This window comes from Vicugna pacos, chromosome 20 (assembly GCF_048564905.1).
Source record: "Vicugna pacos chromosome 20, VicPac4, whole genome shotgun sequence".
NCBI classification, from domain to species: domain Eukaryota; kingdom Metazoa; phylum Chordata; class Mammalia; order Artiodactyla; family Camelidae; genus Vicugna; species Vicugna pacos.
In genome coordinates, this window is record NC_133006.1 from 3685391 (window position 1) to 3697005 (window position 11615).

Genomic DNA, 11615 nt, shown 5'->3' on the forward strand with positions numbered 1-11615 from the left:
CACAAGTCTGAACTATTAAGCCTTTCCTTGCAAGGATATAATCCCTCTCTTCATGTATTAAAATCTTCCTTTTTGTTCTTCAGGAGAATTTTGAGATGTAAGATGGACTCTGTATTTCTTAAATTTAATCACTAAGTAATTTTGGTGTTGATACTGGGATTTTGTAGTTACAGTTCCACTTAACACTGCATGCTGCTGATGTGGCCAGCACTATACTGAGTAGCTTAACATTATTCATTTATTTAATTCTTACAAAAATACTGAAATTTAAGAACTATGTGGAAACCAATTTAAAGTCTGTGGAATTGACATTAGATCAATTAAGGAATTTTCCCAAAGTCATGCAATAAACATATGGCAGACCTAGAATATAAAACTAATTCTGTTTCTACATCACACTATTTTTTATTATTGCACTATTTTATTCTGCTCCCTTGATTTAAGGAAACACACACACACACACACATTGTTTTTTAATTAACAGAAACAGTTTTTAGATACTGTTTAGGACATAATTATCATGGCAGAGTTAGCCTTATAAACCTCAGGTAATTGACTATGAACCTTCCTTTCTCCATCTAACAATTGGGTACTTTGTGGTTGGGGAAGAAGAGAGTGATTTCCCTGACCATGCTTATCTAATTTATTGCCTTACCCTGGAAATTCCTACAGGTGTATGTTAAAAAATGATACTATCCAAAATGATTTAAATATTGTACATAATTATTCATCAATCACAAATGGGGTCCCAATGTCATAAAATTTTGGAGGGAGGTCTTTTATACATTTATGTTGCTATGTTTGTCATCTGAACAGAAGGAAGGTAAGAACTGAACTCACTTTGTATTTGTAATAGTCACTTCAGTAATAAGCTGTGCAGCTCACAGAAGCCCAGCTAGCTTCAGTTTTTAAATCTCCATAATTCACAGACTGAGCTTGTAACACCGGAGCCCTCTGCAGCTGCAAGGGATAGGTAACATTTATGTTTTATTACTTGTTAGGTATCTCTGAGTTGAACTCTTATTGGCTAAAGAGACAACAAACTATTGATAGGATGATGTATCTCCTAGTGCTTTATTGAGAACCTGGAAGTGACCACATGTGAATCTGTACAAAAACAGAGTGATTTTTCCCTTTTGTAAATGTCCTACTAGTGTAAATAAAAAAGTAACTCTAAAGAACATAAGTGAATTATTTGGATCTCTGTCCCATATTACATAAAAGCTACTGGAATTATTGAGATAATTTGGTTCACTGCACAAGCCATCAGGAATAAAAGTTACCAAGGGCTGCCAATACATAATCAGGATTTTTTCTTCAAATATAGAACCAATGTACTTGGGAAACAGTGTAATGCAACCATCAGTGATGCAATCATCAAATTTATACCATATATTTTGTTATTACACTTTATTATTTCACTCAGCAATAAATCCCCAACAACTGAAAAGTACTGGAAATCAACTGTGGCAAAGTTTTGTATGAGACAGTGAGAAAAAATTTAATTTGAACAGGATAGAACATTTATGCAATAAGGTAGCAAATCCCTTTAAGAGTACATATAACTTGTTAGGGATTCATGGTGGGTTAAAAGAAGGGATCAAGCACCCATGAGCTATAATGAGCTTACAGCTCCCCCTGCCTCTCTGTTGTTTTGCTTTGTGTTTTCAGCAGAAGTGCTACTAGGAATAGAATGAGCTGTTTTACCTTGAACAGTATAGACAATAGACAGGAGCTTCCTCAAGTTGATAATATATACACAAAACCTCCAGCTAACATCTTACTAAATGATGAGAAACTTGAAACTCAGATCTATGACCAGGAAGAAAGAACAATATCCCCTCTTACCACGCCTTTGCAACACCAAAATGGAGGTCGTTGTTGCAATAAGACAGAAAATAAAAGCTATTCAGGTTGGGAAGGAAGAACTAGAATTGTCTTTGCCCGGAGTTGGCTTTGATTATCTGTAAATAAAATCCCAAAGAATCAACAAAAACTTCCTGGAACTATTGAGCTGTTATAGCAAGGTTTCAGGAAACAAGGTTAATATACAGAAGCCAATTGCTTTCTTATATATCAACAAAGAATAAGTGGGATTTGAAATTAAAACACAGTATCATTTACACCAGCATTCTTGAAAATGAAATATTCAGGCGTTACTCTAACAAAATATGTACAAGATCTGTATGAGGAAAACAACACTGAACTCTGATGGATAAAACAAAAGAACTGAAGAAAGAGGTGACATCACAAGGATATGGCTGAGTAAGACATATCTGTTCATGCCCCCTTACAAACAACAAAAATCTAGCATCTATTTACAGACTAAAGTTCCTTGAGGGAGTTATGGGACCCAGCACCATATGCCATGGGACCCAGGAGGAGCCTTGCCCACCTGCACATTGCATAATAGGCTTGTAGACCTTGATCTTGGCTGTTGACCCTGAAGTGGTCCATGAACTAGCTCCAGTTCCTCCCAACCATGATCCAGGAGCCCTTGGAGAACCCTGTCTCAGACAATCACTCACACATGAAACAGCCTGTCTGGAAGTCTAGGTTTTGAATGGAGAACTTCCAGCACAGTGTCAGAACAAAAAAGTATGAGTGTGGATGCACTGGAGATAGAAAAAATTTTTGACTTGACCCACATCAACCCTTCCCCAAGGTGGCACAGTTCAGGGCCAAGAGAGATCATTTCAGATCATAATTTCTCCTACTTCAATACTTCTTTTTCAATAATGAATAAATCATCATGACAGAAAAGTAGTAAGGAAATACTGGACTTGAACTATACTTTAGATCAAACTGACCTAACAGATATAAAGAGAACATTCCTTTCAACACAGGCAGAATGAGTGTTCTTGTTGAACACACACAAAACAAAACTTTCTCCAGATAGATGTTATAGTCTTTTTTTTTTACAACTCGGCCTCATTTTTTCAGTTGAAGTACAGTTGATGCCCAATATTACATAAGCTACAGGTGTACAACATAGTGACTTACAATTTGTAAAGGTTATACTCTATGGTTATTGTAAAATATTACCTGTATTTCCTGCATTATACAATATATCCTTGTAGCTTTTTTTATACATAATAGTTTGTACCATGAATCCTCTATCCCTGTGTTGTCCTTCCCCCATCCGTGTTCCCACTGGTAACTGCTAGTTTGTTCTCTATATCTGTGAGTCTGATTCCTTCTCACGTCTTCATCAACTTATTATATTTTCAGATTTCACAATAAGTAATATCATACAGCATTTGTATTTCTCTGTCTGACTTTCCCTTAACATAAGACCCTCCAAGTCCATCCATGTTGTCTCAAATGGCAACATTTCATTCTTTTTTATGGCTAAGTAATATTCCATGGCATTTTCAGAGAATTAGAATAATTTTAAAATTTGTATGGAAATGTAAATATCCTGAATAGCCAAAACAATCTTGAGAAAGAACAGAGCTGGAGGAGTCATACTGCCTGACCTCAAATTTTACTATAAAGTTACAGTAATCAAAACAGTATAAAACTGGTACAAAAGAAGACACACAGATCAATAGAACATAATAGAGAGCCCAGAAATAAACCCACACACCTACAGTCAACTAATCTTTGACAAAGGAAGCAAGAATATACAATGGAAAAAGTCTGCGGTAAGTGGTGCTGGGAAACTGGACAGCTGCCTGTAAAAGAATGATATTATAATATTCTCCTAATACCACGTACAAAAAAAAATTTTAAATTGAACTGGATTAAAAGCCTAAATGTAACAATATAAATCATAAAACTCCTAGAGGAAAACATAGGCAGACTATTCTTTGACATAAATCATAGCAATATTATTTGTTTCCTAAAGCAAAGGAAATAAAGGCAAAAATAAGCAAATGGGACCTAATTAAACTTAAAAGCTTTTGCACAGAAAAGATGACCACCAACAAAACCAAAGGACAATACTGAATAGGAGAAAATATTTGCAAGTGATATGACATATAAGTGGTTAATATGCAAAACATACAAGCAGCTCATACAACTCAAAATTTAAAAGACAATTTAAAAATGAGCAGAAGATATGAATAGACTTTTTTTCCCAAAGACATGCAAAAGGCCAACAAGCACTTGAAAAGATGCTCAACATCACTAAGCATCAGGGAAATGCAAATCCAAGCCACAATGAGGTATCATCTCACATCTGTCAGAATGGCTGTTATCAAAAAGAACACAAATAATGAACGTTGATGAGGATGTGGAGAAAAGGGACCCCTCATACTGTGGCCAGTGAGCCTGGCTACCCCAACATTGAGATGCCCAGGCCCTGAGCTCCCAGTGGGGACTGCGCCATGGAGTACTACCTCCCCCCTCACGCCAGCCCCACCTCCACGGCCCCTCCCTGGCACCACTGATCTGACCCTGCACCCTCCACCCCGGGCCCCTCCCCCAGGCCAGTGAACCAGCCTCTCCCAAGAGGGAAGGTCATCTCAGAAATCACCAAGCCAGGCCTCAGGGCCGCCCTGCTCAAGTCTTTGCAGAGCCGGCTCCGAGGTGGCCCCCGCGCCCCTCTGGAGGCCCCTGAGCCTCTGAAGCCGGTGGCGGCCCAGGAGCGCCCGCGGGAGCGGGAGGGGAGGCGGCGGCGGCCGGAGCGGGCCGAGGGGCGGGAGAAGGGGCGGCGGGAGCGCAAGGGGCGTGGGGCCGGGGCCGCCGGGGCCCCTCCGCCGGCCCTCTGGCGGGGCTGGTGCTCAGCAACATTGACCGCGGTCTGCGGGAGCGCTGGGCTCACGTGGCCCGGCCCCCTGCCCCTGTGCCCACGCCCCCGCTCCCAGCCCTCCCGCCGGCCCCCCAGCACAGCCTGCCTGCCTGAGCCCCGGCCCCCCAGGCCGCCACCGCCTGCGGCCCCCTGGCCCCGCCGCGGGCTGCCGGGCCCCCGCGCCCTGACTGCTCTGCCTTGCTTCCCCTCTGGCCCACCCCCTCCAGAGCCCGGGGCCCCCTCAGCCCTCCGCCTCAGAGCCGGCCGACGTCAACCTGGTGACCCCGCAGAGGTCCAAGTCGCAGGCGGAGGAGCCCCTGCCCCTGTGTTCTCGGGCGCACCAGCGGGCAGCGGGGCTGGCTAGGGTGTGGGCTTTGACCAGGAGGAGGAATTCCTGAACCGCTCCTCCGGCGCGGGCGTGGCTGCCGGGCCCCGGGGCGGCCGGGCCGACGGCCTGCTCTGGGCCCCCCTGCTTGTTGACTGGCTTGCGGGCCACCGCGTGATCCCTGCAGACGCACAGTCCCTGCAGCGTGAGATCCAGGTGGACGCTCCGGTGCTGCTGGCTGACCTGCCTGACCTCCGGGAGCCCTGAGGCCCACAGTCTGTGCCTTGCTGCCAGGGGCAGACCCAGCTCCAAGACCGCAGGAACGTTCCCCAGGGCTGCACCCTGGGCCCGGCCCGTCAAGGGAAGTTCAGCTTGCGTTACTCTGCAGGGTCATCTCAGAGCCACCCTGCAGCCTGAAGCAGCCACCTGAGCCACCAGCGAGCCACAGCAGGATCTGAAGAGCCCTACCCCCGAGCGGGTGTAAATTGGTGTAGCCACTGTGGAAAGTTGTATGGAGGTTTAAAGACAAAAACAAACGAAAACCATATGATCCAGCAACTCCACTCCTGGGTATATATCTGAAAAAACAAAAATACTAAATTGAAAACATACACGCATCCCAGTGTTCACAGTAGCATTATTTACAATAGCCGAGATACAGAAGCAACCTAAGGGTCCATCAACAGACGAATGAATAAAGAAGATGCGGCATATACACATAAAATAACTCTTAGAAAATTTAGTAAGATTGAAATCATACCAAGTATATTTTCTGAGCACAACTGTGTAAGACTGGAAACCAGTAATAGAAAGTAAGCTGGAGAAGTCCAAACATGTGAAAATTGAATAACACACTCCTGAACAGAAGAAACACACTTCTGGGTAGAAGAAAAAACAAAAAGAGAAATTAAAACATGTCTTGAAAGAAATGACAATGGAAACTCAACATAATAAAACCTGTAGGATGCAGTAAAGAAATTGTGAGAGAGAAGTTTGTCACAATAAATGTCTACATCAAGAAACAAGACCTCAAATTAACAACTTAACTTTCATCATAAGGGACCAAAAAACCCCAAACAAACAAAGCACAAATTTAGCAGAAAAAAAGAACTAAAAAAAGATCACAGCAGTAGTAATTAAGAGACCAGAAAACAATAGAAAAGATCAATAAAACTAAGATCTGGTTTTACTGAAAATATTTTTTAAATTGACAAAACTTTAAATATAATAACTAAAGAGAGAGAGAGAAGACTCAGATAAATAAAATCAACAATGAAAGAAGAGGCATTATAAGAATATCACAGAACTGCAGTGATCATAGGAGACTATGAGAGTTATACACCAAAAAGCTAGTTAAGCTAGAAGAAATGGATAAATTCCTGGAATTATACAATTAACCAAGAGTAAACCATGAAGAAACAAACAAACAAAAAAGAAACAGATTAATAATGACTAAGGAGACTTAATTATCATTAAAGATCTCCCAACAAAGAGAAGTCCAGGACCAGATGTCTTCACTGGTGAATTCTATCAAAAAGTTAAAGAAGAATTAACACCAATTCTTCGTAAACTTTAAAAAAATAAAGAGGGGTGAACATTCCCAAACTCATTTAATAAGGCCAGCATAATCTCGATACTAACATCAGACAGGGTAACAACAAGGGAGCCAATCGCTAGCCAGAACAATTAGGAAAGGAAAAGAAAGAAAAGACACCTGAATTGGAAAGAAAGAAGTAAAACTGTCTCTCTTTGCAGATGATATTATCTCATATATAAAAATCCTAAACATTCCACCAAAAAACAATGAGTACTAATAAACAAAGGTGAAGATTGCAGGGTTGAAAATCAGCTAACAGAATCAGCTGCATTTATATACACTAACAGTGACTTACCTGAAGAAGACACAAATAAAGGAAAGATATCTTGTGTTCATGGATTGGAAGAAACAATATTGTTAAAATGTTCATACTGCCCAGTCATCTATAGATTCAGTGAACCCTTTATCAAAAATTCCAATGGCATTGTTCACAGAAACAGAAAAGAAAAAATCCTAAAATTGATGTGGATCCACAAAAGACCCTGAATAGCCAAAGCAATCATGAAAGAAGGGCAAAGCTGAAGGCATCAAACTTTCTTTCAAACAGTATATAAAAACTATACTATTTGAAATACTCTATTAATGGCCACATAGACCAATGGAACAGAATGGAGAGCTCAGAAAGAAACCCTGTCATATATGGTTGAGTAATATTTGACAGTGGAGCCAAATTTACTCAGTGGGGAAAGATAGTCTATTCAATCAATGGTGTAGAGAAAACTGGATAATCGGATATAAAAGAATAAAATCAAAGCCCTGTATTATACCATGCAAAAATAAACTTGCAATGGATTAAATACTTAAATATGACATGAAACTATAAAATTTCTAAAATAAAAGAAGGAGAAAGCTTTTTGACTTCAGTATTGCCAATGATTCTTTTGAATATGACACCAAAAAGGAAAGGCAACAAAAACAGGAATAAATAGGAAGGTTATATATTTAAAAAAAAAGAAAAGAAAAGAAAAAAGCCTGCACAATGATACAACCAAAAAAGTAAAAGGCAAACTGAATGGAGAAAAGTTTTTAAAAGCATATATCTGATAAGGGTTTAATATCCAGAATATATATGGAACTCATATAATTCAAATGCAAATAAAATAATCTGTTTTTAAGATGAGGAACTGAATAGCCATTTTTTTCAAAGACTACATGCAAATTGCCCAGATTTGAAAAACTGCTGAACATCATTTATCATCAGGGAAGTGCAAATGAAAAACCACAATGAGAAATCTTATCACATCTTACCTGTTAGAATAGCTACTATAACATAGGAGAGATGAGTGTTGGCCAGGATGTGGTGAAAAAGAACACTTGTGCATCGTTAACAGAAATGTAAACTTTCACAATCATTGTCTGGAAAAGAGTATGGATATTCTTCAAACAGTTTAAATATAAAGCTATCATATAATGCAGCTAAAAGTGTTCTGTACCTCAGTTTCCAATGTGTGCGTGTGTGTGTGTGTGCGCGTGCGTGTGTGAGTTTATAACAAGCAACTCTATCCCAGCTGGATGTCCTACAATTCAACTCAGTTCTGACTACCTATCCAGAGATAGCCTCAGATTCCACTGGGTAAGAGCGCAGACCCACAACACTGCCCTCCACTTTAGATGCCAATAACTGGCTGCTCTTTTCACTTGTGCTCCTGATTGGAGGGTCCCATGACCCCTCCTTGTGTTTAATTAATTTGCTAGAGTGGCTCACAGAACTCAGGAAACTCATTAGATGACCGGTTTACTACAAAAAACATATATGAAAGAATACAAATCAATAGCCAGATGAAGAGAACAAAGGCGCTTCTGTCCTCACGGAGTTTGGGGCCCACATACTGTGGCGGTACATGGACGCCTTCTGGTTTCCCAACCTGGAAGCTCTCCAAACCCCCTACTTTGGAATGTTCATGGAGGTTTTGTTACACAGGCATTACTGATTAAGTAATTGGCTATTGATGATTGATTCAATTTCCAGCCCCCTTCCCACCCAGAATTCAGGGAGTGGGACTGAAAGTTCCAACCCTCTATTTGTAGTTTGGTCCCCTAGAAACCAACCCCCCATCTTTAAGAGTTTTCAAAAAGTCACCTCATTAACATAAATTTATTTGTGATTGAAGGGTACTTGTTATGAATAACAAGACACCAATTTCACCTTTATGGCTCTGAAGCCTTTTCAGGAACTGAGGACAAGAGATCAAATATTATCACAAAAGATGCTCCCATCTTTTGGGAGCTGGGAGCTAGGAACAAGGACAAAGACAAAATCTATATAAGGAAGATATTTTAGTCATCTGAATGATCTTGCATATATATGTTTATATCAGTTTTATTCATAATTGCCAGACTTTGAAGTAACCAAAATAGCCTTCACTATGAGAATGGGAAAACTGGTAAATCCGAACAATGGAATATCATTCAGCACTTTAAAAAAGCTACCAAGCCATGTAATGTTATGGAGGAAACTTCAGTGCATAGTACTAAGTGAAATAAGTCAATCTGAAAAAGCTACAAACTGTATGATTTTAATTCCATGACATTCTGAAAAAGACAAAATTATGGAGACAACAAAAAAGATGAGTGGTTACCATGAGTTCTGGGGAGGAGAGGGAAGAGTAGGTGGACCACAGAGAATTTTTAGAGCCATCAAACTACTTTTTGACAGTGCAATAATGGATACTTGTCAATATAAATTTGTTCAAATTCATAGCATGTTCTACACAGAGTGACCCCTAATGTGAACTATGGATATTGAGAGATAATGATGCATCAATGTAGCTTTAGCAATTGTAACAAATACACCACTGTGGTGGGGAATGTTGATAATGGGAGAAGATACACATGTGTGGGGGACAGTGATGACATGGGAAATCTCTATACTTCACATTATGTTTTACTAAAGCCTCTAAAAAGAGTCTATTATCTTAATTTTAAAATATGGTGAAGAAATGAACAGAAATGTATTGTGATATTTGTATTATGCTGTATGAGGGGGTGGGAGTCCTCCACTTGGCAGCAAAGTGGAAGAGGAAGAGATTAATGAGTCAAAGTTAAAGTATTAATTGCTTCTGGGGATGTACCTTAGGAAAGGAAGCAATTGTTTTGCAGGATAAAAATATCATAACAATAAAATGAAATTGAAAAACTAAAAGGTAACTAGAATAATATAGCACCAAACGTATGAAAATGTGCTCCGTTTATTAGGAAAATAAATTGTATTCTGGAATTCAATAAAAACCTAATTAAGGTTGATTTTTGTTGCACTTCGTAGTTTTTGCAAATAGTTATTTATCAATTGTTCTTTGGGGTCCAGAGAGCTCTTTGTTGCTGGAGGTATCTGAGACCCTAATTTCATACAGCACAATAATTGTATACAAAATGCTAATGGAATTTGCAACTTTATTCAGGATCAGATTAACGAGCTGAAGCACAGTAATATATGCTCTTAGCCTAATAAGTTATTCAGAAGTTCCCACTAATTTTCTTTTAGATATAACCTGAATAAAGTTATTTTGTAGATGCCCTTTCTACTTCCTCCAGAGACTGGTCACACTCACAAAAAAAAAATTAAAAATTCAAATAAATAAAGCTCATAACGCCCCTTTTTTAGCAAACAGCTTAAGTTACGACTTTGTATTCTATCGATGTCTCCACCAGAAGAAGGGTTCAAAGAAAATGAAAAAAAATACAACAATTATTTAATATTAATTATTGTAGAAATCACTTTATAGTCCAAGCCCTGTCACAGTGCAACATCTGGCTGTTTGTTTCTCTGCAGATAGTGGAAACACTTTTATTCTGATTTTCATATTTATCCCTACTGTTCTCAATTTGACATGTATGCTACGCTACTTAAAGAAATTGTGACTCTTAAAATGTTCATTAACTGATGATTAAATTGTTAAACATTGATTCATCCTCTGCTACTTTATTAACTCTTCTGCCAGTCCCCTGAGATTTATTTTCTTACCATTTGGATATTCACCTGTAACATTTCTAACCCCCAGATTCCAAAAGTGCTTTGCAAGTCTGCCACATATTTTATTGTTGTGTTTGTTCTTTTACTCATTTGAGTGACTTGATAGCTTTTGGGGGGGGCAAAAAACATCACCAACTGATGTGGAGATTTTTGTTTTTAATCTGCAGTAACTCCACCAAAGGGAAAATGTTTTTCCCACATTGTTTCTTTTCCAGGGGAAGATAAGTTTTGTTTGGCTTAACTGCAATCTTTTGGTATAATTTTCCTCAGTGGTTCTGTGTTGAAGGAGAAATAAATAGTTAAGAGTACGCATCACCTCAAAACTTAACAGCTCAGTTTTGGGCTCAAAATATGATCTTTTATACCAAGTGCAAAATTGGAAAAGCTCAACCCTCCAATTGACAAACTAAAGATTTCCAGATACTCTCCAATGGGAAAAAAAAAAAAAAACTGAGCCAGCAAATGAGCAGTTAAGAAAACCGCTACTTGCCTTTTTTCTTGCTTTGCAAAAATCTCTGCCTAGGAATTCTGTTATTGAAGGGGTTCAGCTTTCACCCTGAAGTTACGAGATTCTCTTTGCTATTTAGTATTTCTGAAGTAACATAGAATCACCTGCTATGGTTATCACAGAAAAGAAATGTAATCTGGGTATTCTAATCTTGGTTAGAAGAATCACCAAGAAGGAACTGGAGGATTGGAATTCCAGAGCTTTTGTTTGTTTTCAAAAAGTATAACTTTTTTCAAGCTTTATAGGAATATAATTCATATATAACACTGCAAGTTCAAGGTGTACAATGAGATAATTTGATATGTTTTTATTGAGAAATTTTACCGCAACAAAGTTAGGTAACACTTTCTTTCCCTCACATAATTACCAGTTTGCTGTTGCTGTTATGGTGAGAATGTTAAAGCTGTACTCCCATAATAAGCTCCCCATGGCTCTTTAAACAAGGGCAAGGCCACCTCCAGGATCTAGGATAAGATGGAA

General features: G+C 39.2%; 1 pseudogene; it reads left to right on the plus strand.

Moving 5' to 3' along the window:
• Positions 1-4229: 4229 nt before the first annotated feature.
• On the plus strand, positions 4230-5327 carry LOC140687650 (mitogen-activated protein kinase 7-like; annotated as a pseudogene).
• The last annotated feature ends 6288 nt before the right edge of the window (positions 5328-11615 follow it).